This window comes from Thunnus albacares, chromosome 5, assembly GCF_914725855.1.
Source record: "Thunnus albacares chromosome 5, fThuAlb1.1, whole genome shotgun sequence".
Lineage (NCBI taxonomy): Eukaryota > Metazoa > Chordata > Actinopteri > Scombriformes > Scombridae > Thunnus > Thunnus albacares.
In genome coordinates, this window is record NC_058110.1 from 154,607 (window position 1) to 181,151 (window position 26,545).

The window sequence follows — 26,545 nt, forward strand, 5'->3', positions numbered from 1 at the left end:
TAGGGGCGTCAGGTGACACCGTTCTGGAAAAATCCATTATCATGCTCTGACGATGTTACAGGCAAATTGAAGCTTTCATTGTTGCTGTCAAACTGTTGCCCAATCAATCTAATGGGACGAGTTGTGATGTGTTTATTGGGTATTTGTCTTGTTTCCACATCAAAAGGGGTTATTGTTATTGGAACAAGTGACACTCACATATTAGTGAAATACAGCCCTGACACGCTGCTTTATGTGTATGAATGGAAGCTCTGCACATCAGCTGTGACTTCCGTAAACACCGCTCTTGTTGATAACGCGTGCTCACATTCAACACAGACTACATGCAACCACAAGATCTACACTGCACTGCACACATACATGAAGGGAGAGATGCAGAGTTTGAGAAAAGATGGTTCAAAGAAGGTTGCCTGAGAGAAAAGCTAACGTTAAGTTCTATGTTTGGGAATAAACACAGATGTGCTCTTTCAGTGACTTTGCCTGAACAAACAAAGCCAAAGCAGATTGATGAATCTTCACTATAGTTCCCTTTCAGTGATTCAGGGTGGGATTCTCTGTTTGAGGTTCCTGACTCATACCCACACATGTCACTTTCCAAATACAGGGAAGGAAAATGGCAGGATTTGGATCCATGGGTGAGACGATGTGAAAATGCAGAAATATTGAGTTAAATCTGATCGTTATGTTCAGTATAATCCTGTTTTTGAAGGATTATTGATAGGTAAAAATGACCAAATAGACTGAGGTTGGTTGAAGTCAAGCGTCTCTTTAATTCAAACCAAACATATGTTGTAGACACGGAGAGTCCACAGAGTCTCCGTGGAGAATTCTGACAAGACAAAGGAAAGACACTAGTATATATTGACGGCCTTGATGCCTTGGGAGGCACCTTTAGTTGTTTACAGATTCCTTCTAACAGACCTAGACAAAGCTTTACAGAGCTCTCCCTTCCACATGATGACCATATAACTATCATAGTGTTCCTCTCAAAGCCCTGCCGCCAAATATATACATACATATGACCATACCTACTTAACTAATACATGGATCATTTTCCCTGTTTATACTTTGTGAAACAAATGAATAAAATCAAAAACATAGAAAAAATGTATAGTGAGAACTAAATGTGTAATTGATTAGGATAAAATAATACAGGATACAATCAACATCAACATCAAATCATCATGAATGAACATAGATATAAAAGTGGATTTTAAAATGATTACATGGATACATGATAAAAAGATTACAATCATAAATCAATCAACATCAACTATGCCTAAGTCAGTAATTAATTACTAATGATTAATAGTGATTAATAATTTTGACAATATTGATTATACCATCATAATTGATGAAAATGATCAAAATACATCACATCAGTAAGTTACAACGTTTCCATCAGAATCATCAGTCAATATCACTTCTCACGATTTTCAATATTAACGTCATAAAGAATCCTTCTTCTGTAACATTACATCACAGATCCAAAAGTAGGAGTTGTTCTTGATATCTTGCTTCCTGGTGCATGACCACAGCTACAGACTTCTTTACCAGTGCCTTGATAATGGGAATGATGCAACAAACACTTACAAAGATCAGAATCAAAAATGGAGCGACTGGAGCCAATAATTTCAAACAAACAGCGTACCATGGACCGGTTACGAACCAGGACCTGTCAAATGTTGAGTCATGATCAACAGCATCACGCAATGAGGTCAGATTAGCAATAGCCTGCTGAATGACTCCTCCCTCATCATCATTAGCAGGGATGTATGTGCAGCATGAGGCACCTACGAGAGCACACACACCTCCAGTGGCTGCAGAGAGTTGATCTAGCACAATGCGGTTCTGAAGGGCCACGGCCCTGAGGCCTCTCAACTCCTCCCGTTCAGCCTGCCACATAACCAACGTAGTGTTTACGAACCCAGAGAACCTGTAGTTCATAGTTTCCATCCTCAGCATCACTTTACCCACTCCAAGAGACGGGAAGAGTGACAGCATGACTTTTTCACCAGTGGACCACAACTTATGGTCTTCTGGAACATTAGAGCACCAGACAGGATCATGCGGCTGACTTACATCTCTCCTCATACGCTGCTCACCCGGAAGTTCACCAGGGTGGGGCATAGCTGAAACCATGAAGGAATGATCAGTCGGCTCCACAGCTGCACAGCGACCCACCCAGCCAGGAGGAAGTTGAGCATACATGTAGTACCCACAGAGAAACATTACATCAGTCTGTGGATATGTTCCAAGGACGTCTGGCACAGTGAAGTAAGGTGCACACGCACTGCCCATCACTACCTGAGAATAATTTAGGGATGCTTTGCCAATGTTCGAGGTACAAGGACTGGAAATAGTAGAGCAGAAAAGTTTTGGGATCTTTCCTACTCTGATGGAGGAGGACTCAGACAGAACTCATTTTGAGCAAAACAATCAAATTTAATTTCAGGTCTCAAATGGACCGGCCCAAACAAGGGTTCACTCCCGGCACTGAGAATCTTAAACCTAGAAAACTTTGGACCTGAGTAAGGCCGCAGGGGTGGTAACACATTTCCAGTTGTCCTAAAAACTGTTTGATTTAAAACCGTTGAGTCGACACTAGAAACCAAGATATCAGGAAACAAACTCTTTAAGTCTTTAACAGGTCTGGGGACAACATGGGGGTTGTTTGTAGCAATCGGCATATGGCTGCACACATAGCAATTAGAGCGGTTCTTGGATTCAGCAACATACTTGGCATAAGAATACCAAAAGTTAAGTGTGTACATGGTGGAGTGTGATTTCCTTGCAGAGATCATTCCCAGCCAAACATCTTGAGCGTGGCTGATGACATCATCTTCCATAGACCGGGCCCCTCTGAGCAATGATAGATAAGGATGAATAGTAGGGAAGAACCATATGCAGATTGGTATCATCAAAACAGTCACACAGAGCAAAACAATCATCACTTTTTTACACAGTAACCAATAATACCACCACTGTAGGAACTGTATATGGTTGTTGGAGTCTCCTGTGCTGGTGATGGAGGTTGTCTGTTCCTCTGGGACGCCATGACCTCAGTATTCCTCAAGTCCACCAGGTGGCAGCAGCAGCCCGAAAACCTTTCAACTCCTAAATACTCAGGGCCCACTTTGAAAAAACACAGAAATCTTCACCGGTTTGAGACGACACTGCACCTCTATCTGCACGGCGCCCCCTGTGGAGCCGGACTTACAGGTCACCTGAGGAGTGGCTGAGAAGGCAGTACGGACCCACTACTCACTCACCGGGGTGAGTACTGGGTCACGTCTGGAGGAGTAGAAAGCAACAGGTCTTAATTTATCCCCAAACTCCTGTAACAGGACAGATGTCATAAAACCATTTTTGCAATCCACTGTTTGTATGAAATCCTTTTTCAAGTACAGACGAAGAAGCTATCAATTGCTTTAACTTTGTGAAAGCCTGCTCGCCCTCCTCAGTCCACACCACCTTATCTGAAGCAGCCATTGCTTTACCATAAATCATATTCTGTAATGGTTGTGCAATTTCGGCATAATTAGCAATCCATAACCTGCAGAAGTTGCAAGTACCAAGAAAAGACATCATCTCTCGCTTTGTTGTAGGCTGTGGTAACTGCAGAATAGTTGTTTTTCTCTGTTCATCCAACACATGGCCTTCAGGAGTTAGCGTGTAGCCTAAATATTTCACCTCCTGACTCCACAGCTGGAGTTTAGACTTAGAGACTTTAACACCAGCTGCAGCTAGATATCTCAACAAGGCCAAAGTCATGTTTTTGCACTTTTGCTGCGAGCTAGAAGTCACAAGAATATCATCAACATAAGTCAAAATCTGAGACTCCTCTTCAGGAGGTTCAAAAAGGTCAATACATTTTTAATTTCTTGTGAAAAGATAGTAGGGCTATCTTGAAACCCTTGAGGAAGTCTTGAATACGTCAGTCGTCTGTGTTTAAACGTAAACGCAAACCAAAACTGTGACTCAGGGCTCAAAGGAATGGTAACAAATGCGTTCGTCAAATCAATCACTGAGTACCAGACATTAGTGGGTTTTATGTTGTTCAGAAGAGTGTAGGGGTCTGGCACGTTTGGAGCTCGTGGAATCACAGCTCGGTTCACAGCTTGTAAATCATTCACTAACCGCCACCTGGAAGTAGCTTTTTTCACAGGCAGAATTGGTGTGTTGCAGGGTGAGTCAGGACAATCAACTAAAACCCCTTGTTTTATCAAACTGTCTATCACTTCTGAAATACCTTCCTCAGCTTCCGGCTTCAAAGGATATTGTTTGACCAACGGTCTATAAGAGCTTTTAGGTTTAATGGTAACAGGTGTGGCAGTACGTAACAACCCGATATCACCATCTTTCCCTGTACTCCACAGTTCAGAAGGTAACTCTTCTAACTCTTTTTCCTGCTCCTCTGTCAGCAAACACACTTTGTCCTGCAATGATCACAAAGAGGGCTGCAAATGAGTGGTGGCTGCTCCCACTGTTACCCAATTCAGCGCCTTCTTGTACAGACCGTGTCTCTGGTGGAAAAACACACCGTCCCCCCCGACTCATGCTGCACCCAACCTTTTAAGGTCCTCTCCTGCCCCGTCCACAGCCTTGACCTCCGCCCCGCCTGGTGTCCGCAGCTGGTATGAGACTTCTGCATTCTCTGGCGATGTGGCCCCTTTTCCCCACAGCGATAGCAAATACTTTCCTTCCTGCGGGACTCAGAAGAGAAAAAGCAACCATCACTACTTTTTTATGTTTCTTGTTTTTTTCCAGAACTTTTTCAGCGTGTTTAGCATGTGCGAGAATAACCCTTCTCTGCTCTCCTTCCCATCCGACCAGATGTTTTTTCACCCAATTTGCAATCTGTGGTTTTAAACCCCTCAGAAGGCAGGATGTTAACTGCGACTCGTAGTGTGGATTAACATTCTCTCCGATTCGCGGCTCCAGCCCACGGTGTCTATTAAATGCTTCCATGAGCCTGGCAGCATATTGTGCTACTGTCTCTTTCTCCTCTTGTACCACAGTATCAATTTCAGCCCAATCATTTCTCCGGCCAAATGTTTCTCGAAGAGTCTCTGCCATTTGGTTCAGCTGTGGACCGAGCCCGAGCGTTCTATCTCGGTCCCACAGGAGCGGCTCACCGTTTTCCCCCATAGGTCTCCAATCAACATTTACAGTCGCCCAATCAGTAGTCAAACTTTGCATGAGACAGTTAGTCATTTCTTCCCCGTTTAGCCTATAGCTATTATAGCCCATATATTTTATTGATGTATGCTTGCACATCTTTACGTGGATGAGGAATCCCATCTACTGCCTTTCTCACGTCCTCCTTTGTCCAATTACAGAAGACCCAAACCGAATCAGGTTGCCCTTCCCCTTGTGATTCGGCAGTTCAATCAGTGGCGCTACTAAATCGGACAGTTTTTTCTGTGACAGGTCACAATGTTGTCTGGTTCTGCTTGATATCGGAGGGTCTGTTACAGACCTCTCCTCCCCACTTAATTTGGTCAGATCAGGATAGAGAGATGATGCTTTTTGAGATACAGGGCTATTCAGGCTCAATCTGTTTATACCCTCTGTGATTCCACTTACCTGTTCCCAAGCTGCGGCTCCTTCCTGGTACGGTGGCGGGGTGCGCTGTGTGGTCGGAGGCGAGGATGACGCGAGGTCGGGGATCAGAGCGGTGTCCTGTACCTGTTTAACCACAACAGAGTGCAAGACAACAGAGCTTGCCACAGCATTAGTTCCATCATCATCTTGTTGTTTTACTTGGGCCATAGACTAAAGTTTCTTTCGTCTTCTGCACTCACTTCAGTTATTGTGGCAACACATTGCTCCCCCAGTCCAGATTTGCAAGAAACACCTTTGCAAAATCCTGATGTTGAACTGTTCATGGATGGATCAGCATCACGCAATCCTGACACAATCAATCAATCAAGTTGGTTTCTCTGTGGTAACTGCACATGACACTCATTGCTAAACCACTTCCTGCTTCACTGTCTGCACAGGCAGCAGAGTTAACATCTGTCATCGAAGAATGTAAACTGACAAAGGACAAAAAAGTGAATATCTATACAGACAGTAGATATGCTTTTGGCATTGTGCATGATTTTGGCACAATTTGGAAACCTATTGCACACCACACTCTTGTGTCACAACTGCTGGATGCTGTTCTACTCCCAAAACAGGTTGCTGTGTGTAAATGTGAAGCTAAACAGGGTCTTCTTTCCCTGCTGATTCTGCCAAGCCCGTTCCCTTGGCTGTGGTTTCGCTAGATAGTAGGAAGGGACAGTGGGAATCTCGTTCATCCATTCATGCGCGTCACTAATTAGATGACGAGGCATTTGGCTAACTAAAGAGAGATGTAATTGGCCCCCGCCGTTTAACCCACGCTTTATAGAATTTCTTCACATTGACATTGATAGCTGGGCGGGACTGCACCCCCAAGCTCCGTTAGGAGTTTGGGGTATCCGTTGTTCCGACCCTATGGACGCCTCACGGCTGGCCCTTCGGAGACTTCTCTTAGACCGTGAGGGGACCGGCGTCACCATAGAACATGGCTATCCAGTCCATCTCTATTTCGTACCGTTTACCGTCTTACGTCGACGTGGACCCGCTAACCATCCACGCGTCATCCATAGTTTACGACGGCTCCCGCGAACAGGAACAGCTCAACGGTCCCATGCGCTACCTCGAGCATTCAGAGGCTGTTCTACCGTCTGGCCAAGATCTTGAACATCTTGCACGTGTCTATCGTCTGCAGGAGCGCCCTTTTGCTGAGGATGGCAGCGACTTTGGTGGCCCTTGATTTCCGCATGCCCATCAGCTCAAGTACCCTGAAGTTCCCCTGGTGCCACTTCCCTCTAGCCCCGAGAGGGAACCCGGCCACCTCGACGGTCTTTACCCCTGGGTAAAGACGCGTCACCGCCCCCCTGAACTTCATGTACTTGTCCACTTTCCGTTTCTCCGCGTCTGATAGTGTGCAAGGTGACTTTTCGAAACAGATAGTCACATCAAGGATCAAGGCAACCTGGTCCCGGATCATGATGAGGTCCGGCACTCCCTGTGTACCATCTCCAGACTGAAGTCTCTTTTCCCTCATCACGCGCCAGCCTAAGTCTTCACCCTCCTTCTGGAGGAACACGCACACCTTGTTGTGGCTGGCCATGCGGTTCCTCTTGAGCTCCGCACAGTTCCCAATGATATGCTGCACGGTCTCCTTTTCTTGTTGACAAAGTCGGCACTGTTGCGACTCCTTGGGCCCCCTTCCTCTCGACAGCAGCGAAAGGGTAGGGAGTGTGTTCGTACAGAGTTGCAGTGCCATGATCAATTCCGATTGGGTAAGCCGGTGATTCTCGGGATCCCGGGTCCAGCCGTTGGAGATCTTGTCGCTCTTGAACACGACCGTTCCCAAACCCTGCTTGATCAACTCACACCACCTGTCGAACGCAACCGATCTCCACGCCGACGTGCTCGCCCTGCTGACGTCGATTTGGTCCAGGTCCGGCCTACTGGTCTTGTCCGGCCTGCCCCCATCCCGCAGCACCTGCCGCCAGAGCTGCCATATCCGGGACACTGGGATGGAGGCTCTGGAGATCGTCCTGGTGCAGTCATCTGTCGAGTTGTATAGAGACAAAGAAAAGTACAGCCTCTTGACATCTTATCAAGTTTGTATAAGCTACAATCATAGGTGGAAGAATGGTAAATGGACTGTACTTGTATAGCGCCTTTCTAGTCTTCCAACCACTCAAAGCGCTTTTTACACTACGAATCACATTCACACACATTCACACGCTGAATGGGTACAGGGGCGACCATGCAAGGTCCCCACCTGCCCATCAGAGGAAGCTAACCATTCACACACATTCATACACTGATGGTTCAGCCATCAGGAGCAATTTGGGGTTAAGTGTCTTGCCCAAGGACACATCGACATGTGGACTGGAGGAGCCGGGAATCGAACCGCCGATCTTCCGATTAGTGGACGACCCGCTCTACCTCCTGAACCACAGCCGATCTGAAGTAATCAGATCCTTTACTGCACTAAACGTAGTAATAGAAACACAATACCAACAGAAAAAGGGCATGTAAACTCCATCTACTCTAATAGATCAACTTAGAAAAGATCCCACAACATGATTTTGTGGTCACGTCATGTGATACCTGTGTGTGATACGTACAGCTCAGCTGACCATCAGACTGAACACTAGTGGGTTATTTCATGAGATATTATCATCAATGGAAGGAAAAACTTCAGGCACTGATGAATGGAGCAGGAACAAAAACACTAGGATTCAATTAAAAGCCTTTATTCAAAACACGGCTCCTTACAATAAAACATGATCTGTTTCAACTTTAAAGGTCCAAAAGACTGAACAAAAAACAAGCAAACATGAACATATGATTATGCAAGAATGTCAGTTTGTCAGAATGAGACTGAAGCACAGGGCTGTCTATAAAGCCAAGTGTCCAGTTAGCTCTCCTCACTGACATGTTAATGAGTCTTTAAAGTCTCAGTGTCTCGTCAGCGGTGGTTCAGAGGTTGTTGTTCTTTTCTTTTTGTGAAGAAGACTTTCTTGAGGAAAATAGCAGGACGAGTAAGTACTGATTCATTTTCACTACTTGATCTTTTAATTTGTGTTTTCTGCTTGATTTGTGACATTTGTGACAAATTAAAATCTAAATTCAGTCCTCCAGAGAGATAATACTTTTTATTGCTGTGTTCATATCAGAGCGTGTGTTTCTGTATTTGGAGAAGTTTACCGATGCTATGGCTGTGCTAGGCTGGAAAGTCAATACTTGTTGCAAAGAAGATAATTTAAGCTTTAATTTGATGCTGAACATGTTTGATTTAAAGCAGGTTTAACAGAAATACAGGAGGATAGGTACAATTATAAATGTAGGTTGGCTGAGGGTCTTTTGAAAACAGCTAAATGTAAACGTCATTCAGCAGCGTGCTGCTAGACACCAGAAAGTCTCAAATGAACAATGTTGGAGTCGGATCATGTGAACCTGAAAGACCAGGTTAACTCTAGAGAACATATGGCTGCTAATAATAGATGAATGCAGAACTGTGTAACAATATACATTAAATACAAACAACAATACATAACTTAATTCAATCAATTAACATCAATACGTCAACAGTGAACAAATAAATACATGAAATAGAAATATTTACAAAGCTGTGTGAAAAAAGAAATGAAGACACAAGGAGAAATATATACTAACATAAACAAACAACACTGAGGAGTCTCAGTATAATATATAATTAATATTATTAATAATATACAATATAATTACTATATATAATGTTACAATTAAAATGGCAGGCTTATATCTTTACACAAAGAGATAATACTAATACTACTACTAATAATAATATAGATATAATTATACTATAGATAATGTACAGACATGTATAGATAACAATGCTACTCATTGTCACTGGTGCCTCGGCTGGTGTTACTGGGGGAACAGCTGCTTGGTACTGGGCAGAAGATATTTTGCTGATGTGTACAACCTGATAGTTTGTTTGTTTGGTGGCTTTTAACAGGATTTAAAAAGGCAATTGTAGAGAAAAGATTGGCATTACTAAATGACTGGGCTGTTTCTGTGGAAAGCTAATTAGGGATATTGAAAAAAATATATATAAACATTAACAGCTGGTTAAAAAGTAACACAAATGATTTTATTATCAATTTTCAATGTTTTATCTGCTATAATTGATTATCTATGAATATAGCATCTTCCTAAATTGCATTATAATTAGTGTTACGCCCAGTCAAGATAATTTCTCCCGTTAGCTTAACGACAGTCCTTAACAGTCCTTCCATGGATGTATAAAGAGTCCTTCAGGCTGCTACAACAAGCTAACTGTTGCGTTGGCTAACGCAAGGAGCTATCTACTGCTGCTACTCTGCCTTACAGTGGAGAGAATTGAAGATGAAATCTGGAAACTATCATTGGACCAACTCGATGTCAATATTGCATTCTGGTTGTTGATTGGTTAGAGAGGACGTCGTCCCTTGGAGCATCATTTTACGTGTCTTCTCCAAAGAAGAGAGAAACATTATGTTGTAAATAATACTGAGATTTGGTAATGTTTTATTTCAACCAAATATTCTTTTTTATATTTTGATCTCCCTTCTTGCACGGCTAAAATGAGTTCTTCTTTGTTTAGAAACAATGTGTATCTGCTAAATGTCTTTAAAGAAGCAGCCTTTACACCACTCAGGGGTTTTTTTGTTTTTAAAAGCAAATTGTTTTATTGGTATATAAAATTGCCCCCCACCCCTCTGATGTCATCAGGTGGGACAATGATATAGTTTGATGCGGTTTGTTGGTTTTCCTCCTGTCCTCCCCAATTATTTGAGTCACCAGCCGCCACTGGTGTGGGGGTTGAATGCAGTTCATTTTTGTAGGATACAGCAGAAAGGCCTATATACATACAGTACATTATATACAAACTTTGTATGAAGTTTGGTGTTATTATCATTTATTTTACAATAATTATAGGTCTTATATTTATAATTCAGTAGTGGGGATGACCTATGAGGGGAAGGGAATAAATGGAGTGAGGGTGACAGTTTAGTGATAAAGTGCTGCAGAAAAATACCATCAAAACTAAAATTTGTAGCTCTGTACTGCAGTTTTTCCTTTATTAGGGCCCGAGCAGCTAGCGGTTCACTCACACTCTCCATTCACATATATGAGTATCAGTTACTTATTGTCTCTACACACCTGACAGGTCACATGTCAATCACACTTTCACCAGGTCATGTGGGTTAAACGTCTTTACTTTTCTAAAAATAGACTTGATGAAAATTAGGAAAATAATTTGTTTTACACACAAACTCATCAAGAGTTTTGTTTACTAATTTAAATTCAGAGACAGACAGGTGTGAATGAGACATACAGGTGTGAACGAGACATACAGGTGTGAACGAGACAGACAGGTGTGAACGAGACAGACAGGTGTGAACGAGACAGACAGGTGTGACCGAGACAGACAGGTGTGAACGAGACATACAGGTGTGAACGAGACATACAGGTGTGAACGAGACATACAGGTGTGAACGAGACATACAGGTGTGAACGAGACAGACAGGTGTGAGTGAGACAGACAGGTGTGACCGAGACAGACAGGTGTGACCGAGACAGACAGGTGTGACCGAGACATACAGGTGTGAACGAGACATACAGGTGTGAACGAGACAGACAGGTGTGAGTGAGACAGACAGGTGTGAACGAGACAGACAGGTGTGACCGAGACAGACAGGTGTGACCGAGACAGACAGGTGTGAACGAGACAGACAGGTGTGACCGAGACAGACAGGTGTGACCGAGACAGACAGGTGTGAGCGAGACAGACAGGTGTGAGCGAGACAGACAGGTGTGAGCGAGACAGACATGTCTCACCCTGCAGGAAACTCTCATCCTCACACCGTTGAGATTTGATGTTTCACCATGACAGAGGAAGTTGCTATAACTTTATTGTAAATGCTCCAGTCTGCACCAAACTTTACATGTTTGATAAGAGTCCCGGCCTGAACACGTCTACATGACAATATTCCATCAGTGATGTAAACTGGCTGAATAGTGCCCCCTACGAAATTTCAGCAAAGCAGCCCCAGCAGCAGGCAAAGTAGAGGACAAAGGAAGTGAAGTTTATCTCCTTCTTGCACTGTCTGAAAACAGCCGGGTCTGAAAACATCTACATGCCCGTGACAGAAGCCCTTCGATTGCACCGCAGCCTGACATCCGCAGAGGCGCGAGGGCCCGTTCAACGCTGCTTGCAGCTTTAATTTTAAGTTATATTCTGTTAATAACACTGTGCTGCAACCTCAGACTGGGATTAGTCATTTTAGTTTCTTTTAAGATTTCCCAGTGTGATTGGCTGCATAGATGGCACACACATTCCCATCACGGCTCCCTCACGTAATGAAGCCGATTATGTGAATAGGAAGTCCATTCACAGCATAAATGTGCAGGTACATTTAGATTGACTACTGTTTCAAAATGTTAAAGACTGCATCATAGTCCAACTAACATCTGTCATTCTCTGCAGTGTCAAGATCATATGTGATGCTGCATACATCATTTCCAATGTGGAGGCCAAGTGGCCTGGGTCTGTTCATGACTCGAGGATATATCGTGAGTCTAACCTGAGCAACAGACTGCAACGTGGTAAGCAGCCTAAAGATTTACACAATATAATTCACTTGTCTCCCTCCTTTAATACACTCTAATGTATCCACTATACATTACAGGAGAGTTTGATGGCCTTCTGCTGGGTGACAGGGATTAACTATGCCAACCTAGGCTGCTGACCCTTTACCCTGACCCTGAACCAGGCCCCCAACAGAACTTCAACCGGGCTCACTGCAGTACGAGAGCCCAGGTGGAGATGACCAAAGGCCTGCTGAAAGCCCGTTTCCAGTGCCTACGTCACCTCAGGGTGACCCCTTAGAGGGCCTGTGATATTATTGTGGCCACTATTAGAGGAGAGCAACACCCTGCCCTACAAATTGAAGACCCTGATGATGATGACCCCATCCACCTGCCAGCTATCCAGGACAGCAGAGCAGTCAGAGACACCATATGCCAGAATCACTTTAGAGTTTAAGTCACCATCACCACCACAGCAGTCAAATAAAGACATAATACACATTTCATTTGGTCTTCTTTATTTCCTACAAATACAAAAGCTAGTTTAGTTTATGTTCCAATAGTTAACATAATCAACATAATTCACCTGTGACCATGCACCCACCTCTAGCTTGTGCTCCAGTATTTCAATTTCCAGATCTGCCTTCCTAATCTGGCGGTCCATGTACTGCATTTCTTTGTCAGTTTTCTGTATTTTTTTCTGCAGGTGTATTCCGTAAACTTCTTTTACTGGTAACTGAGAATACATAAGGAGGACATTAAATTATACAGTTGCACATGAATTCCACAGAATGAACCTCTGGTGTTTACTGAACATCTATCTCACTGTGTCAATCTGTGCAGTGGAAGTTGAGAGACCCTCCTGCTGCTGCCCAGCCATGCTCTGTTAAAAAGGATGAGACTGTGTTAATACTTCAGTGTAGGCTAAATGTCACTCTATATTCCACCAGAATGGTAAGAAATGTGAATGGGAAGAGAACTATCAGTAACATATCAAGATGTTACCTCTATAGGCCTTTCTGGATCCCCGTCTGTAAAGGCAGCAGACACAGTTTCCTCGTCCTCTTCATCCTAGATGAGTGATATGTTTCAGTATACTTAAACTACCATTTGGCTAAATCTTTGGAGTATTGCCTACTTACAGTTACAAGGTCTGTTGTGGCGTGAGGGGGATCCACCAGGCAGACAGCACCATCAGAATCTGTTGGGACAAAAGAAAAAAAAGACATGAAAGGGAAATAAATATTTGTATGAATAGGCTAAATAAGATATATAGGCCTAGGAATATTACATTTTATAAAGGCACTTGTGTCTTGGGGGGTGGGCTCAGAGGATGAGCTCCCTCCAGGGATTCCCTCAGCCACTGGCCTTCCTAAATTCTGGCTTAGGGCCATCTCCTCTGCCTCCGTTAGAGGTGGCGGTGCTGGACCACCACCCGATTTACGGACATCTGCCTTCTTTCTGTTGGCTGAGTAGAAGTCTGTGTTAGTTTAAATAGGATTAATTATTTAACAGCACAGTCACAGCAACAGCTACTTAATATTTACTTTACAATGTAAAACATGATCAAAATGAGGTTCCACCATGAAGTTATGCTGAGGTCTCACCTGTTTGAACAATGTTTTTATATTATATTATATATAAGTGCGCTTCTCCCTCGCAGGATTGGACCTAAATGAAATAAATTAATAGGCGACCAATCAAGCAGTTTTCCTCTGTAATATTATTGTGATTGCAAAGGACTACATTTAAACTCACACATTGACCCGAGCAGCGATGTTCTCCCACGCCGTCTCTCTCTCTTTTGCAGCTGCAGTGGTGTTGCACTTCTTTTTGAAAACATGTTCAAACGCAGCCTTCCTCTTCCCCGTTGCCATGGTGACTCGTCGAATCGGGGCTCCATTGATGCTGGCTTTTTATAGTTGTGGTGCACGTGCTTAACTCCAGGTGAAACTACTCCGAGTTGATTAAACTGACTCAAATCAGCTGTTCTGGAACCGGAAACTCAGAGTTTTCTATCTCAGAGTAGATCAACTCAGAGTTCAGGATTAGACTCAGAGTTTGTTGAACCTGCTTTGTGAAACGGACCCCTGTTCCATGACCCAGAAACTGATACATCACCACTTTCACCAGTGTGAATAGCATGAAAAACACTAAAGCTGCAGCTCAGAGAAACCAGCCTGAAACACATTCTCAGAACAATCTGGTGATAAAAAACAAATATTCCCAGTATTAACCAGGTGATGACAAACATATTTCAGATGACACTTCAGTTCTGTTTGCTCTTCCAATCCAGCACATGTATTATGAACCAGGCAGTAAAATGTCTGGAGGGACTTTGGCACTAAAAGGACTGTAACATTGACAGATATCTACTTGATTTGCACACTTTCTGCACAGGAGGACTGTGGATTTTGTCCCACATCACTTCCATTGTAAGGTCATTATGAAGGATCTTCTAATGGTCAGTATGAACAGGAGGAATGATTACAACAACAACAAGAAGAACATGTTTCACTGTTCATTTGGGCTCCTGACTGTTGTTTTAAGACACACTTTAAAAATTGTGAACCCGTCCTTTAATCACTAGACTAGCAGTCAGTTCCACCTTATCTTTTTTTTTTTTCTATCTTACATCTCATTTCTGCTCATGACAAAATGTTCCTGCCATATTGATTTTATTGGAATAATAAATGTGTCTATTATTTATAAAACACTTTCATATCACATCTGATCTTTCTGAGGACATTGCTCAACACGGTTACACAATCTATCCAAATACTGCAGAGACATTTCAACATTTCATTTTTCAAAGCGACAGTTAGCTAACACACACATTTGAAATTGCAAAGAAGAAACTCTCCTTAATAAGTGAATATAAAAAAACATTTATGTCTGAAATCCAGGATCTGGTTTGAGCAGCTCTGCCTCCAAGAAATGTTTGAATAACTTCAACTTGTTGGGGAGTTGACTTGTGAATATGATGGTGTTGAATTGTCGTACTCTGCTGGAGAACTCAGTGCAGGTCAGTCTGGATGTGGGCATCAGTAAAGTGTGAATGTAAAAGCTGCAGCATCACCACTTAAGAGGATGCACAACAAAGCTGAACATATATGGACATAACCAACGAACTGCAGGGCGTTTGTGAGTCTGTCCGTTTCCCTCCACAAGAACTGTTCCTCTTTTTTTGTGAATCGGCAGAATATAAGATCACACCTCTCTGGTTCACTCATCATTAGACTTTAGTGAGTTGTTAGTAACTGAACACAGGAGGCGTTTACAGCAAAGATCCAGTGTCAACAAGCGTCTGAAGATGAGGAAGACTCTCTGCATTTGTCTGCTCACCCTGGCTATCATGATGCTGTTGTGTGCATCAGGAGGTACAGCTCTTCATCTACACTGCACTGTTTTACATACAGAGTAATGAAGTTATACTAGTCAACAGACTATTGTTCTGTAATGTCATTATGACTTTGTGCTTAATGCAACTGCATCTCATGTTTTTACAAATAATAATAATGATTAGTACAGTAATGTAGTACCGTACATGAAAGGTTTTCCTCTGACTGCTTCAGACAATAGCATTTAGTGTATAGTTTGTAAAAATAATGATTATTAATGATTATTATTACTATTGTTTATTTATGTATTCATCTATTTAGCACATTTTCAAACATAGTTGCATAGTGCTTGTTCTACTGTTTACATTTGTTTACAATGTGAGATCTGTGAAACACTTTGTATCACACTGACCTGTATGAAAGGTGCTATACAAATACATTGATTAAAAGTAAAAACCAACAGAGGAAACAGTAAAAATACTAAAATAATTAGATTACAAGAAGTCAACTCTAAAACAATGAGGAGCATAGACCACAACAGGATAAATAAAAAACCAGTAGTTACAATTTAAAGGTCTATATTTATATTCTTGGACTCTACTGGAATATCTTTGTATGATTTACAGCTAAAAGCTCCTTATTGATCTTATACTGGCCCTTTATGCAGCCTCTTGCAGCTGTAGAGTCTTGCTTCAATAAAAACTACACACTAGGAAAGACCTACGTTTCTAAGTTTTTAACCCCTTTAGAAATGAATCACAGCCTGATGTCTATATGAATAAAGAAGTATTAGTGTTGAATCTTGGACGGATCATGTTGTCTGGGTACCTCCCAGTGTGTAACAGTGTCTCATGTTTGTTGTATTGATGAGTAAAAAACTAATTCATAGTGACTCTCTCTGTGTGAAGGTCTGGCAGGTTATTCCATATTTCTCTGCTGCATTAAAGCCAGTGCTCTAAGGAAGACTTCTATTGGGCCAATCAAGGCGTGTTATGAACAGAGACCACGAGGCGGTTGCGTGCATGCCTTCCTGTAAGTACAGCATGTTTATTTGAACATGTCTTTAAACATACTAAACCTGAGTGAATCTGTATTCATCTCTCTCTGATGTCATTACTGTAATCTGCTGGAAAACTAGTCGAGAAGAACTTCCTGATACCAGAACACCACTCAGTGACATGAAGTCATAGCTGTTTCAGGGTTAAATATACTGTATTACAGGATACTTGAGCTTCATTCAGGTTTGGTTGCATAAAAGAATCTGTCAAATGATAAATGTTTGTCTGAGCGTATTGTATCATTTCCGGTTGCCGACTGTGTCTACTGATAGCGTTGTTGCTGCTCTCATCTCAGTTGATTTTCCTATATATATCACATTACTGTGGATTAACATCTGCTGTATATTTAAACTTTCGCTAGTTTTACACAAGCACTCTCAGAGCTTTTCTCTTAACGACTTTTCTCGCTAATCGCACAAGTTGTTAGTTACTTTAGCTCTGCAGCTAGCACTAGCAGCTAACTTAAACTAAGCAGTTAGCGATGGCTTCTCTCTCTCCCTCTCGTTCTCCTGCTCTCTCTTGCTCGGTGTGTCAAATGTTCAGTTACTCCTCTGCCTCCTTTAGCGATAGTGATAAGTGTAATAAGTGTAGTCTATTTGCAGCACTGGAGGCAAGGCTTAGTGAATTGGAAGCGCGGCTCCGCACCATGGAAAAACAATCAGCTGCTAATATAGTTAGCCAGCCCCTAGTATCCGGTGCGGGCCGACCTAGCGTAGCTCCCACTCCCCATATTAATACTCATATTCCTCCAGACACTGGCCGAGGAGGAGGAGTCACAGCCTCATTATCAACTCTAGACCTGAACTTCATTATAACTGATTAGAAAGTCTTGTTCTTAGTCTCTCAGCCAACCTGGAAAACTTTACAGCCAGTTCTATGTGTTCTAGTGAACCGTCCTCCTGGTCCGTACTCTGAACTCTGATCTGAATTCTCAGAGTTTTTGTCGTATTTAGTCCTTAGTACAGATAAAGTAATTATAGTAGGTGATTTTAATATTCATGTGGACGTTGATAGTGACAGTCTCAGCACTGCATTTCTCTCATTATTAGACTCAACTGGCTTCTCTCAGTGTGTAAATAATCCCACTCACTGTCTGAACCACACCCTCCACCTTGTTCTGACTTATGGGATTGAAATTGAACATTTAATAATTTTTCCACAAAATCCTATTTTATCAGATCATTTTTTAATAACTTTTGAATTCCTATTACTGGATTACACACCATTAGACAAAAATGTCCTCACTAGATGTCTCTCTGATAGTGTTGTAGATAAATTTAAGGAAGCAATTCCGTCAATACTGAATTCACTGCCATGTCTCAATACTACAGAGGACTCTTATGTTAACTTTAGTTCCTCCCAAACTGATAATCTTATTGATAGTGCTGCAGGCTCACTAAGACAAACACTCGACTCCATCGCCCCCTTAAAAAAGAAGATAATAAAACATAAGAGGTTAGCTCCATGGTATAACTCCCAAACCCGCAAATTAAAGCAAACATCATGAAAATATGAAAGGATTTGGCGTTCCACCAAAGTAGAAGATTCTCGCTTAGTCTGGCAAGATAGTGTTAAAACATATAGGAAGGCCCTCTGTAATGCCAGAGCCGCCTATTACTCAGCATTAATAGAAGAGAATAAAAACTGCCCTAGGTTCCTTTTCAGCACTTTGGCTGACAAAGAGTCATAACTCTACTGATCCATGTATTCCTATAGCTCTCAGTAGTAACGACTTTATGAGCTTCTTTAATGATAAAATTCTAACTATTAGAGACAAAATTAACCACCTCCTGCCCTCAACAGGCACCGTTCTCTCCCCAAACACAGGAACCTTAGAAACAGCTGTAAATCCTGACATATATTTGGACTGTTTTTCTCCAGTAGACTTGTCTGAACTAACTTCAATGATTTGTTCAGCTAAACCATCAACCTGTCTCTTAGATCCCATCCCAACTAGGCTGCTTAAGGAAGCCTTACCCTTAGTGAGCACTTCTTTACTAGATATGATCAATCTGTCTTTAGTAACAGGCTATGTACCACAGTCCTTTAAAGTAGCTGTAATTAAACCTCTTCTTAAGAAGCCTACTCTTGATTCAGGTGTTTTAGCCAATTATAGACCTATATCTAACCTTCCATTTCTCTCTAAGATCCTTGAGAAAGCAGTCTCTAATCAGTTATGTGACTTTCTACATAACAATAGTTTATTTGAGGATTTTCAGTCAGGATTTAGAGGCATCATAGCACAGAGACAGCACTGGTGAAAGTCACTAATGACCTCCTAACTGCATCAGACAAAGGATTTGTCTCTATACTTGTCCTGTTAGATCTTAGTGCTGCATTTGACACAATTGACCATCAAATCCTTTTGCAGAGACTGGAACATTTAATTGGCATTAAAGGAACTGCATTAACCTGGTTTAAGTTCTATTTATCAGACCGATTTCAGTTTGTACATGTTAATGATGAATCCTCCGTGAAGGCAAAAGTTAGACACGGAGTTCCACAAGGTTCTGTACTTGGACCAATTCTATTCACCTTATATATGCTTCCTTTAGGTAATATTATTAGGAAACACTCCATAAACTTTCATTGTTACGCAGACGATACCCAATTATATTTATCAATGAAGCCTGATGAAACCAATCAGTTAAACAAACTCCAAACATGCCTTAACGACATAAAGACCTGGATGACCTGCAATTTTCTGCTACTAAACTCAGATAAAACTGAAGTTATTGTGTTTGGCCCTAAACACCTTAGAAACACATTATCTAATGATAAAGCTGCTCTGGATGGCATTACCCTGGCCTCCAGCACCACCGTAAGGAATCTGGGAGTTATCTTTGATCAGGATATGTCCTTTAACTCCCACATAAATCAAATTTCAAGGACTGCCTTTTTTCACTTACGTAATATCACAAAAATCAGGCACATCCTGTCCCTAAAAGATGCAGAAAAACTAGTTCACGCATTTGTTACTTCTAGGCTGGATTATTGTAATTCCTTATTATCAGGCTGCTCTAACAAGTCTCTAAAGACTCTCCAGCTGGTCCAGAACGCAGCTGCACGTGTTCTGACTAAAACTAGAAAAAGAGACCACATTTCTCCCATTTTAGCTTCGCTGCATTGGCTTCCTGTAAAATCTAGAATAGAATTTAAAATCCTTCTCCTGACTTACAAAGCCCTTAATGGTCAGGCACCATCATATCTTAAAGAGCTCATAGTACCGTATTATCCCACTAGAACACTGTGCTCCCAGTATGCAGGCTTACTGGTGGTTCCTACAGCCTTTAAAAGTAGACTGGGAGGCAGAGCCTTCAGCTATCAGGCTCCTCTCCTGTGGAACCATCTTCCAGATTGGGTCCGGGGTGCAGACACCCTCTCTATGTTTAAGAGTAGGCTTAAAACTTTCCTTTTTGATAAAGCTTATAGTTAGGGCCGACCAGGCTCGCCTTGGATCAGCCCTTAGTTATGCTGCTATAGGCCTAGACTGCTGGGGGACTTCCCATGATGCACTGGGCTCCTCTCTCCTCCTCCTCCTCTCCATCTGTATGCATTCATGTAACATCAATGCATGTCACTAACTTTGCTTCTTCCCCGGAGTTTTTTGTGCTTTCTCATCTCACAGGAAAACCTGACTCCCGGGCCGAACCTTCGCGGTCCTTCACAGTCCTGATGGCATCCTTCCCTGTCTATTGATGCTTGTGCTTGTTGTTGTTGTTGTTGTTGTTGTTGTGATTGTTTTTCTTCTGTCCCCCCTCCCCCTTTCCCTCTCTCTTTCTCTCTCTCAACCCAACCGGTCAAAGCAGATGGCCGCCCACCAAGAGCCGGGGTCTGCTTGAGGTTTCTACCCGTTAAAGGGGAGTTTTTCCTTACTGCTGTCGCCAAGTGCTGCTCATGGGGGAATTGTTGGGTCTCTGTAAATTAAAGAGTTCGGTCTTGACCTGCTCTATGTGAAAAGTGCCTTGAGATGACTTCTGTTGTGATATGGCGCTAAATAAATAAAAATTGATTGATTGATTGATATTCGACACTTAAGACACTGCTGTAACAACAACAGAGGAATACTGGGCTCTCTTCAAGTCAATATTTAATTAAAAAAACACAGTGGGACTAATGTTTAATAAGGTGTTGTGGATAGAAGCATCAGCCAACATTCAGGTAAAAATGTCTAATTGTTTCATTTCTCTGTTTCCTGTTTCTAGGGTTACAACCGACAGTGGCATAACTATGTGTCTCAAACCAAATCTCCCGTGGCTCAAACAGGAGATAAATGAGGTGAGAATTAGCTGTTAAAATCTGTTGGGTTAACAAATGTGATATATTACGAGTACATAGTGTGCTATAGTTAGAAGGTCTGGAGAATCAGAATAGTTTCCAACCTTGCAGGATATGATGAATTAGATTTTTACCATGTTGACAAATTTCACATTTTTGCATGATCAACTGACCTGTTGTGCACTTACTAAAATACTTTAGGTTTTCCTGGCTAAAAAACTGGAATTAATTAATTAGAAGTGTTCCAGTTAAACAGTCTCTATTTCCCCTATGATTACTGCCAAGTTGCAAAGTTCTCTGAAATTATTTGAAGGCTATGGAACCATAAAAACAAAATACTGTATTAACTGAACTTTTCCAGCCAAGGATTGGTTCACACTATTTCATGGTCCTAATTACTTCCATGCAAGTATCCTGGAAAGAAAAATATAATTTGGTACTGAATTTAGGGAAAAACTGAAACTTCCCTCAATTCTTCAATTTAAAGCCAAGTAAATATTCATTCATTATTCATTTATTATTGAAAATTACATGTTGAATTGTATTCTTACTAGTGATGTGCAGAGAGCCCAGTATTTATATTTGTAGCAAAATTATCTATATTTGTATTCAAATAAAAGTGAAAATAGGTGAAAAAATCCAGGTTTTGTTTTTATCATGCTTTTAATTTTAGGACATTAAAGTGTTAAAATAAGTGTTAAGTGTTGTAACCTTTCTTTCTGCCTCTCTGCACCACAGGGAAGATTGAGGTGTCCTCCAGAATTCTCAGCCAATCCCAGATTTGAAGTCCTGGATGAAGATGATCTGGAATAAAAACAGCAGCCCAGAACAATTTCTGATGATTTACTACTTATTGCTTTTACTGAAATATCAAGATGTTTCAAGCAGAGTTGTTCTTTTTTGGGAGAAATAAACCTGAAGCCAGAAATAAATCATATTAAATTGATTTGAAAAGTGACTGACTGTTGTTTTTCTACATTTATAAAGTTCACTTTTAGTACAGGAGTTCATAGTAGCAGAGCAGATGGACCCAAATGCAGGAGACATCAGGCACAGGAACTGAAGAATTATCTTTATTAAGTCTCAGAAATGCAGGCAAAGCAAAACTGAACAGGACAGAACAAAACTGAGCTACAAAGGATCCAACAAGACTGAACTAAAACACAAGACTGAAATACTAAATGAACTAACGAGGAAATGAGGTGCAGGTGGGGAGATGGGCTGAGAAACTCAAGTGAGGTTAATGAGGAGATGAAACAGGAGAACAGGAAAGAAGCTGATAGGTTGGGGAAAACACTGAGAAAAGGGCCTACGAGGCTGAATGCAGGACAGGTGTGAGGGAAAAGCAGGCTGGGGAAGAGCACAGGAAGACAGGAGGGAAACAGTGCAAACAGACAACCAAAAACACAAGCAGGCTCAAGAAAGCCTTAAATACCAGCAGGCCAAATACAAACAAAAAACACTACAGAGCTACGTGGGCTTAAAGTCCCAAAACATAGATCTGTTCCATGACCCAAAAACTGATACTTCACCAGTTGGAGGGTGAAAAGTATGAAAAACACTAAACCTGCAGCTCAGAGAAACCAGCCTGAAACACATTCTCACAACAATCTGGTCATAAAACAAATATTCTCAGTATTAACCAGGTGAAGACAAAAGTATTTCATATTTCACTTCAGTTCTGTTTGCTCTTCCAATCGAGCACATGTATTATGAACTAGGCAGTAAAATGCCTGGACAAAGGTTCAATGCAACAAGCATCAGTATCTCCACTGGTCCTTAAATATAATCTGCAACATATCTTCTCTTCTGTATCTTAACAGAATACAATGCAATGTAATGTGAAGCAATGATATACATTTACATGTTATTCCAGGTTATCTGAGCTTCTGATGAAATAACATCTGTCAGTTACTGATATCAATATGAACTAAAAACCACGTGTGTCTCCAAACTGCCAGTCTAAACTGAATATTTCATATCTGATTAACCAATATTGCTACAGCATGATATGTTCCTTTTTATGCTGAAACACTGAGGCACGTTGATGAAGATAAAAAGCCATCGGCATGTTGATGCCTGTTTAGAGAAGCCAAAGAAACACATCGTCATGGTGACAGGACAGATGAAGGACATATGAAGCAACAGGAAAGTGTTTTGGCTAAACCCAAACGGTGATATTCAAAAAGCTGGTTGCTTCACATTAACGTTCATGAGCATGAACATGTTGTTTATAATCTGCATTTCACTGGAAGCCTTAGCAAAGACAGAGAGAACTTTAATTTGGCTTGTATTCAGCTTGTTTTATTTTATTTTTAACTGGTCAGGTTGTAGCTTTGTTTTTCAGACGGACTTCCATTGATGGCCTTGCACATTACTTCCTGTGACACCTGCCACATAATACACTTTAACTCAACCTACGAACACTGTGCCTGTCCCAACCCACCTCAAATCAACAATTATTCCTGCAAGACTCCTGAACCCTCTCACCCTCACAATGGTTCCAAAGACATTAAAATGGTGTGTTGAAGGTAAAGGAACTATTCACTTAGGAACATCCAAATGTGACACAATTTACAATTCAACAGAAGAACTCACTGATAAGTCAAAAAGGAATGTGCCTCTAAAACAACAGCCATCATCAGACCCCATTGATGATTATAATCACCTTGCTACAATGATCGGTCATTGTTCTATACCACTACCAAAGGGTGTATACTGGATTTGTGGCATGAAAGCTTATGAATTTTTACCGGATGGTCTGGAAGATGCGGTCTGGGTCATGTGATACAAGCCATGAGAGTCTTTACTGTGCCACCTGAAGCACGCAATGTTAAAAGAGACTTGTACACACACACACAAACACCATGGACAAGATTTTTCGGTGCTCTCATTCCAAGTTACAGAGTCATGGCGGCTTTGGATCAAATAAGAGACCTTTCTCATTTGGTTGAAGACCTTGCAAACACTACTGCAAAAGGCATGTCCATGCCCTCACAAGAAATGACTGCTGTTAGAATGATGACTTTACAAAATCATGCTGCACTGGATTATTTACTGGCTTCTCAAGGAAGAACCTGTGCACTAATTGGAGCTGAATGTTGTACTTTCATACGTGACCACAATGCCACCATACAAGAGATAACTAACCACTTGAATAATATTGCCAAATCGTTGCATAACCCTGTCACCACTGGTCTGTTTGATTGGTTTGAAGAAAAATTAGGAGCATTAATTTATGTAATCTTTGAATTTGTCTTGCTTGGATTTGGAATCTAGACTGTTATTAGCCTTTTGATCACCTGTCTTAAATCCATTTGTAACTCATTTATCAAACAACCACTAAAATCATGTACACCACTGCAACTCAACCTATTCTACCATTCTTACCATTGTAAAACAATATGTCATGAGCATCTATGGCACAGGAGTCAGGGTGGTTCAAGTCTTTTATTCTATAATGAGACACACAACCAGTCAGTTCAGGAGGACGGACAGACGGATCAGCACAGCTTGCTCCCACAACACCATGAAAATCCTTCTCTGCTGTAGGTGACTATGTTGGCTTGAAAGACTTTACATTGTGGTCGTATAGTGATACAATCATAATAAAATAAACTTACAAATGAAATAAAACAAATTAAAATGACTGTGTACCTTTTTACAATATCAATAACTCTCTATAACATCAATATCTACAGTATTATACCAAAACTAGAATGGATTCTTTACAGTAGAAAAGATGTCATTTAATCCCATGCAAGTTCTTTTATATTTATATATATATATATATATATATATATATTTATGTTCCTCTGCTGCCACCTTCAGGAATGTTACAGTAACAGCAGACAAGCTGGTTTATCCCTGTTAACAAGCATGAATGAATCTGTTACCTATTAAATGGCTGATTTAACTTCACTCTGCTTCACATATCTGAACATACTGTAACGGACTGTGTTCATGTCAGTGTTTAACTGTTATGAGTGTTACTGTAAGAAACATTAGGTCCCAGCGTAAGTCACTGTACACAATGTCCTCTTCCAACCTGAAAGACCAGGTTAACTCTAGAGAACATATTTGACCTTCAAAGGTCAGCAACACAATCACAGCCCAAACCTATGCAGTAGAAACATCTGGTCAACGTGAAGTGGAAACAATAACAATACAGGACTCTTACAGATAAAGTATTATCAGCCAGCTGCAAAAGAAGCTTTCAGCAAGGACAAGGCCAACCAAGACAAAGCTAACCGCTACTTCTCCCCAAATCAAGGTGAAGCTGTATTTTACAAAAACCGTGGAAGAAAATGTTGTGGAGATTGTACCATGGAACAAACATTTCAAGCATCTTAAATGCCTTGTTGATCAGTCTAAACCCAGAATCTGAACATCTAAGCCACTAAAATCAATTTTATTGGTGCTTTGTCTACACAATATTACACCATGCAAATAGAACTGCAGTAAGTTACTTTACTTAATAATATATGTTCAGTTTCTTGTTGATACAACTTTAGTTGTTTATGTGTCGACTGAGTTACATCTTAGTTTTTCAGATTGTACTTTCTTGTGGTGGTGTTACTGTGGACTGTATTATATGAAGAGGTGTTTCTGATATTTTGTCCACCTCATAAGCATCCCATAATAAATGCAAGCAACTTTTATTATTGTAACTTAACAGTCAGAGACTTCATCAAGATCAGAAACATCATGGTGTGGTGGAATCCAATCAGGAATAGTTCGCTGAGTCATTTGATGAGAGACAGATTTGTCAACCGTGTGGACAATCAAACCTCTGATACACGGGATCAAACAACAGCCACAAGATACAAACACATTGAACCAAGCAAACCACACCGTCCAGGACGTCTGAATGGATTCCATGGTCATCGTTCGGGTTCCATCGTAGATCCCACGATGGTGACACTAAGATTCACTCAGCACGTCACTTAGTTGGAGCTCGGCCTGCTCTTGTCGGACAGTATGCCGATACTGTCACTTCTACTTCTCTTCCTGGTCTGTGAGTGGATGTCTTTGTGTTGGTCACCTGAGAGCAGCGATCCGCCTACACTCTCGTAGAGTCCTCAATCGCGCTGTGGTGACTTACTCTGTTGTTGATGTCTCTGGTGGAGGTGGAACTGTTTTGCAGTGGTTGGCATGGATCCAGGTGACTCTTTCAGCGACCTTTACTGCCGTCTGTGTGGTCAACAGCACCTGGAATGGGCCCGTCCACCGCTTAGAGCGCCAAGCCTTTCATCACTATCCAGTCAAAAGGCTGCCGGCCATGAAGGGGTCCTTTGGCTGGAGTTGGTACTGCTTCTTTCACTTGATTTGCTGAAGGAAAAACACTTCAATCCATTTGGAAAACATGTCAACAATTACCAGACAATATTTCTTTCCTTCACTTGTTGTTAGTTCAATGAAATCCATCTGTAAGTGATCAAATGGTTTATCTGGTGAAGGGTGTGCACCTTGTGGTGTTTGAATACTTCTGCCAATATTGTTGGTGGCACAGATAACACATGATTGACTAAATTTTGGGGCATAGTTAGTAAAAGTCTTTGTGAACCAGTGTTGTGAAATAGTATCCATCATCCCTCCTCTTGAGGCATGGTCCAACCCACGACTCAACTTTGCATAGTGAGGAATCGAATACAAATACATGGTTTGTCATTGGGGCCGTACAGTACCCGTCTTTGAAAA

At 41.5% G+C, this 26,545-nt stretch overlaps 2 long non-coding RNA genes across 3 annotated transcripts; one reads left to right on the plus strand and one right to left on the minus strand.

Annotated features, from left to right (window-relative positions):
- Positions 1-21,556: 21,556 nt before the first annotated feature.
- Positions 21,557-22,148, minus strand: LOC122983182. 2 transcript variants are annotated; one of them, XR_006403610.1, is made up of 2 exons: positions 21,847-22,148; positions 21,557-21,649 (listed from the first exon to the last, which is right to left on the minus strand). It is a non-coding gene; the product is annotated as an uncharacterized LOC122983182 (long non-coding RNA). The 2 variants fall into 2 exon arrangements; XR_006403611.1 differs by having other exon boundaries at positions 21,809-22,148.
- A 2,342-nt stretch (positions 22,149-24,490) lies between these two features.
- LOC122983181 lies at positions 24,491-26,174 on the plus strand. The gene is made up of 2 exons (XR_006403609.1): positions 24,491-25,940; positions 26,010-26,174. It is a non-coding gene; the product is annotated as an uncharacterized LOC122983181 (long non-coding RNA).
- Positions 26,175-26,545: the final 371 nt, after the last annotated feature.